At 43.7% G+C, this 6,502-nt stretch overlaps 1 protein-coding gene across 6 annotated transcripts in view; it reads right to left on the minus strand.

The window, feature by feature from the left end:
- The window catches only part of PPP6R3 (protein phosphatase 6 regulatory subunit 3), a 52,376-nt gene extending 46,310 nt beyond the window's left edge, over window positions 1-6,066 (minus strand). For all 6 annotated transcript variants that reach the window (XR_009114618.1, XM_058027297.1, XM_058027296.1 and 3 more), the window contains exon 1: window positions 5,965-6,066. The gene's annotated coding sequence lies outside the window, so the exon portion shown is untranslated. The remainder of the gene's footprint in view (window positions 1-5,964) is intronic.
- Between the last annotated feature and the right edge of the window lie 436 nt (window positions 6,067-6,502).

Here is a 6,502-nt window from a genome sequence, read left to right on the forward strand (position 1 = left end):
ACATCTGCAGGTGTTTCCTATTAAAAAAAATAAAAAGATATAAATAAGTAAATACATAAATCCCATGGGTTTTTCAGACTTTGAATCTTTTTTCCACAGACGCTCTCATACATAAAAGATTCTGAATTATTCTTGTCTGCCTTCAATATCCTATCTCTCCAATTCCAACCTGGGAAACTGAATTCCCTAGTCAGTAACCAAGGCATTAGGGATTAATTTATAGTTATAACTTGCATTTTTGCAAATTATAAATTTGCATTTTTGAAGCAGAGCATCAAAGCCAAGTGTAGCTGGTACTCAGTTTAGCTATGCTAAAGTTCTTTGGGTTTTGTTCTCAAAATAAGTTATATTTAAGTACAGCAGGAGGGCATACTGGATGAGGCAGACACAGGGGAAAAAAGTATGTGCCAATCTATGACTGAAGTCATATTAAGACAACTGCACCTGGCACAACTACTGAGTAAATAAAGTAATCAAGCATTAATGGGTTGAGAAGTTCAGTCTTCAGTCACATATTATTTGTATCAGAAGAATATATAAACTTTCACATTGTGCCTCTAGAAGAGAGCATTAGCCCTTAGAGCACATGCAAGCAGTCTGAAAAGACACATTTAGTTTTTTATGTTGGTCATTAAGAAATGCAGATCTCTCATTAATGTTACCTTTACTACCATCTCTTTTATCAAACACATTTCACTAAACAGAGTTCAGTGAACAATTTTCTGCTATTTGGATTTGGATTAAAGCTGTAACAAAGAGCCCTCCATCAAGTACACACAGAGAAGGATCCTTTGATGGATGTTTGCTTGTCATAGCCAAAAGGAAGAACTGATAGTGCACAGCCAGCTCACTGTACCTTCTACAGCTGTCCCTCACAGACAGGAAAAGACTCCTACATGTCATCACCCCCCGGAGCTGCATGAGCAGTGACAAACTCCTCCTTTGTAGGAGCCACAAAGAACAGAGAAAGACAAACATGGCCGATGGGGACAAACACCCTGAGCTGCTGCAACTTCTAGGGGCACTTCCATCTAGACCAACACTGACATGGACCTTAAATTCCTGGTAGGAACCCCCTTACTAAAGCAGCAGGTCTGTTCCGGCCACCACCACAGCCTTTCCATCCTTTTGGTGACAACAGCTGAAGTTATCAAATGTAACCTACTACTTATTATTTTCTACAAGACTTAGCTTTCAGTTACATGGACATCCAGCAAGTCTGTCAAAACAGTAGCAGAAGAAATAACCTGAACTCAAATTCTGCAGTTCAAAGCAGACTTTACTGTAAACTTTAGAGTTTACAGCTGAACTCTTAAGATTGGTAACTAGTCTGAGCAGTAGGTAAGCAAGAACACAATATGGAGAGCTCTACCTCTGCAAATCACAGAAAGAATGAGTTTTTTCACCAATACCTAACCTATGATTTTTGCCTTAATGAAACTTTAGAGTAACTGGGAAAAAACAAAAAAAACCAATAAAACACATACAAAAAAAAAAAAAACCACACACATACAAAACCCCTTTTTCCCCTACTATACTATACTAAGTATATTGGAAACACAAGACTTGGCTTCCACTACACTTATAAAAAAAGCAAATAGCATTTTATTTTCACCATTTCTATAAGAATCACTGGCTGTATAAGCACTCTGCTACAAAGATGCAGAAATCCACCCTGTGGAGGCAGTGCCTTACACTCCTTTCACAATGCAAACAGAACTCAAATAATATCAACTTGTAGCAAGGCAAGCCTTGAGAGGATCTGCTACTCCATTGTTTTCTGCTCCAACAAAGGCTAAAACAATACAATGGAAAATGCAATCACACCTGCACTAGCACTGCCTACAGCCACTGCATAAAGCACTACTTGAAGCTTTTAATCTATCAATTAGGTTACTCCCACAAGAGAGAAATATGCAACACAACTGAGGATTAGTCTTGGGCTTTGCCCCTCTAAAGGAGCATCTTGTACATTTACTGAATAGTTTAGGAAATAATGGGATTCCCTTCAAAAACCCACAGCAGAAGTTAAATTTTTACAACAAAATCTTATTTTATATACTGGTATCCAGTTAGAAATCCTGTCAATGGTCACTCAAGAAGGAAACTCTCCCACTGTGCAACAGGGGTGGGAAGCCTGTGATTCACTTCTGTAATTAATCAGAATGCTTTGAGTACTGAAATAGCTATTCTAGAACATACTTTAATCAGAAACTACTTTTTACAAAAAAATTTGAAGTTTTCATCCTCCATCCCAACTGTGCTTTATTACCAAACTGGAAAACACATGGCCATCTCTTAGGCCTCACCTAGGACAGGCCTGGGCATCCTAAAAGGGCTTTAGAGATTTCTCCACGTTTAAAAGCATCTTTTGGCACAGGTGACAAGAGTTGGCCTATGGTGCTCCTGTGCTCATTTTCAAGAAGGGCCAGCGGACACAGGGAAGAGACCACCAGGCCACGTACTCCACCTCCTCACAGATACAACTTAAACTGCATAAGTGTTTGGAGCCATCTCTAGCAAAATGAAATCAGATAAAATTTTAAGAACCTTTCAAGGAAACTAATCCATCCTCAAATCTCACCACTGGGCAATTTCTGTTTGTGCACACATACATTTTTTTTATTCTCCTTTTTTACTCTCCTGCCCTTCATTAATCAAATCCCCACTTTGCATTTCCCAGGCACTCTTCTCTGCCATTCTGCCTCCAGGCCTACCAACATCAATCTCCCCTCCAGTGGAGTGTTACAGATTCACTGGTCCATAAGGTTGTATGCTAAGGTGCTTTTGCAACTCTTTTCCACAGCTGGCATGCAACAGATCCCACAGATTTGACACTGAGCATTTCAAGTTTAGGAGGAAAAGATACATCCATTTAATAGAATTAAGGGATGACTGTATGAACAAGAAGAAGAAAAAAAAAAAGTCAAAGGGTGAGGCAGGAACTTTTCACCTATTCCAAATCACATATACCATTTCAAACATGCTTCTTGGCATGTTATGTAAGCTATTGAATAATCAAGGGTCACAAAAAGTCTTGTACTTCACACCAACAAAATTTTTGCCAATATTATGTGAAGAGCTATTCCATGAACAGGCAAGCTTAAACCACATGTCCTCACAATCTTTTCAAGTCAGTCTATTCCACTTCCTGAGAAGTGTCCCAAACTAGCTATAAAGCTACATATAATATCCAAGAGTAGAAAAATATTTTACTTCAGTTGCTTAGTAGCATATGGTTTCTAAAACAGATGCTGGCACCCTGACACGCTACAGAAACAATTAAACATGCTATGCAGAGCTTTCAGCATGATGTTCATGTTCTCTGTGCATCTTCTCCTTGATCTTTCAGACTTGCTTCCCACCCCAAAAAATACCAGGATCACTAGTTTCTCAAGTTCTTTGCTCTCTTCCTCCAACTTAGCAAAATAACAAGACACAACATATTATCTCTCATTTACTCATACTTGTTTTATTATTGTGAAAAGTTTTGCCAAAAACAACAGCTCTACATCTTGCTCTTAGGGACAACCCAACCAGACATGTTGGTCTTCTAGAACCTGGGTGTGAGATGCTGAGCCAACACAGCATTCCTACACCTGGCATGTGACAGTGCAGTGCACAGCAAGCTTAGGGAGCACAGGTGAAGGTGCTACCACAGAAGGCCAATCTAGAGGGCACCCAATGTGCTGAAGCCATCCTACCTTACCACAGAAAGAGATCCCTGCGCTCACACCAGCACCTTTCTGGCCAAGCACAAAAGCCATGGTTTTCCACAGGCCATAAATTAACTCAGTTACCCAAGAAAACTGAACACAAAAGTCTCCCACCTACAAAGATGTTGTGTACCATGCTAAAACACTCTCTTTGCAACCATACTGCAGTAAATCATTTTTTAGCATCTTTAACTGTGGAGTTAAGTACACACTTCAAGGCTTTTTAAGCACTCGGACAAAACAGGACATTGATGGACAGAGAGGAGAGGGAACCAGACACTTCTTCAACACATTTCTCCTTCTGACTGTCCCAACCTCCCAACTGGCTGGTTTTGAGCCAGCTCTTTAGCATTTCACAGTACATGCATGTCAAGCTTAAGCTGAGTAAATAAGCAAAGATGTTGAGCCATAACAACAGAGTTCACTCTCTAAACATCTGTCAATACTAAAGCTACACAGACAAATTTCTGCTCCAATACTGCTAAATTCAGGTCCCATCTACTAATTCACTTGAATTCTACTCTTGGAATACCATCTGAGTACCATTCTCTGAGTGGTACACAGGCCATAGCATCACCTCCCTTAAGTGCAAGACAGAAGCAATCCAAAGGGAAAAATCACTTTTACTCACTTCAGCAACTCAGCAGAAGTGAGCAGTTTGCAGGCAGTATTGTGAAGAGACACATGAACTACTCAGTATCTTTAATTCCATGAGGGAATAGCAGCTACTTGAATTGTATTTTTGAAAAATCCAAAGCTGTGATGCTTACAGCAGTTTACATACAAATCTAACTGGCTTGTAAAGAAGCTGTAATGCACTACTTACTTAAAGTTATTCCTGTTAAACAGGTTGCTTTTCTGGAATTTCTAAACTATACCTTTCACTCCACTCAATGTTTTCCTTGGTCACTGTAAACAGACCTCACCAACAGTCCTTCTGGCCAAAAGAGCACTTCCAAGTAGTTTTAGAAAATAAATCCCTTTAGTAACTCCAGACAGTGCAGGATTCAATGCCTATACATTCTGCTTTTCAAACAGAAAGCAAATAAGAAGAATCCCTAATGTCCAAATAATATCATATATGGACAAAAGAAGTAATTTAAGTGAACCTAAAAACGTACTTCAAAATACAAACTGTCAAGAAAAACACGTAAACTGGTTATCACTTTTGCATGGTGTCTCATCAACAACTTACATATTGAAAGGTAATTCTGCAGTGTTATTTTCTACTTTTATAATAAACTCTTGCAAGCTTCAGTTAATCCATGTCTTGCTACGGAAAACATAAACAACACAGAGCTAAGTAATCAGAGTCTTATCTGAATGTCTTGCACTGGAAATAGACCTTTCAGTTCAAATAACTTCAGCAATCTTTCTGGAACACTGAAACAGAGACACTTTCCATCTTTCAGCATCCCAGAAAAAAGCCACACAGTATTTGAGCAACCCAAAAACACATTGCACTGTTAAGAGTACACTTAGACACGTTCCACTGAAGGACATTTAAAACCTAAGTAATAGCACCACCAGTAAGTAACATAATCTTTCATTTTTAAGTTGTCAACATCTCAAAGGATTCCTTTCAAAAGCTATCCACCTACTCCTAAGTTCTCTCCACTCAGAACACTTTTTTAAAATAGCAACACACCCATTCAAAGTATCCCACTGTTCTGACTTAAACAACATTTATGCTGACAGAAATGATCTTTACCCTCAATTGCACTTATGTCATACAAGATAGTCTCGTATGACGCTAAGTAGACTAAAACACTTAATTCCCACTTACACTTTGGAAAGTTCTTAGCAACCAACAAAAACCAAAACCAGAAAAACTGGCAGGTTCTGAGGGAGATTTTGCCAAACGCGTTTACCAGCAGTTAAAGCTCACCCAACCACTGCTACGCTCCCAAACCATTACAGTTCCAAGAAGCCGCCTTGCCGAGCAGCCCCAGCCAGAGCCCCGCGCGGCAGCCCGGGCCACAAGCGGGGCAGGCGGGGAGGGCTCCGCCGCACGGCCCGGCCTCCCCGCCCGCCCCGGGCCCCGCGCCCCGCCCGCCCCGGGCCCCGCGCTGCGGCTGCGGGAGGCCGCGCACCGCCGGCCCCGGCCCGGAGCCGCCCGAGCAGCGCCCGAAGCCCCCGCACGGCCGGGAGCGGCCGCCAGGCCCGCGCCGCCGCGGAGGAGCCGCCGCCGGAGCGCTGCTCTCGTGGAAGCGGCGGGGCGGAGATCACGGCGCCGTCCGGGCCGTACCTCGGCAGCGCGTCCCCCGCCACAGGCCCCGGGTGCCTCCGCTCAGGCGGGAAAACCTCCGCTCGCCACCATCACCGACGCTTCAAGATGGCGGACATGGCGGCTCCGGCGAGCCCTCCTCTGCCTCCGCCCACCTGCCAATCACCTCGTCCCGGTACCGCCCTTCTCCCCGGATCGCCCCTTCCTATTAGGCGCTGCGCAGAGCTCGGTCTCTCATTGGTCGTCTGGCCAATGTCAGTCACCCGGCTGCGCGACTGCGACAGGGTGGGACGCGGACGGCGGCGGGCTATCGGCTTCCGGTTGGCCAATCAGCGCATGGGGCGGGTGCACCTCGATTCCCACCTTCCCAGCCTAGCAACAAGGGAACGTCACGCTGACAGGCGTCTCCCTCGGCCAATAGAGAAAGCAGATTCCTTTTAAAAATAAACCCCTTCTGTCCAATCCGGAGCTGATGTGCTCGGAGGCCGCGGCGGGGTGGGGCGGGAGCCAGCGGCGGCGTCCGTCCCGCACCTTCACCCGCCGCGCCTCGCCATTGGCC

The sequence above is a fragment of the Melospiza georgiana genome, chromosome 6, assembly GCF_028018845.1.
Source record: "Melospiza georgiana isolate bMelGeo1 chromosome 6, bMelGeo1.pri, whole genome shotgun sequence".
Classification (NCBI taxonomy): Eukaryota; Metazoa; Chordata; class Aves; order Passeriformes; family Passerellidae; genus Melospiza; species Melospiza georgiana.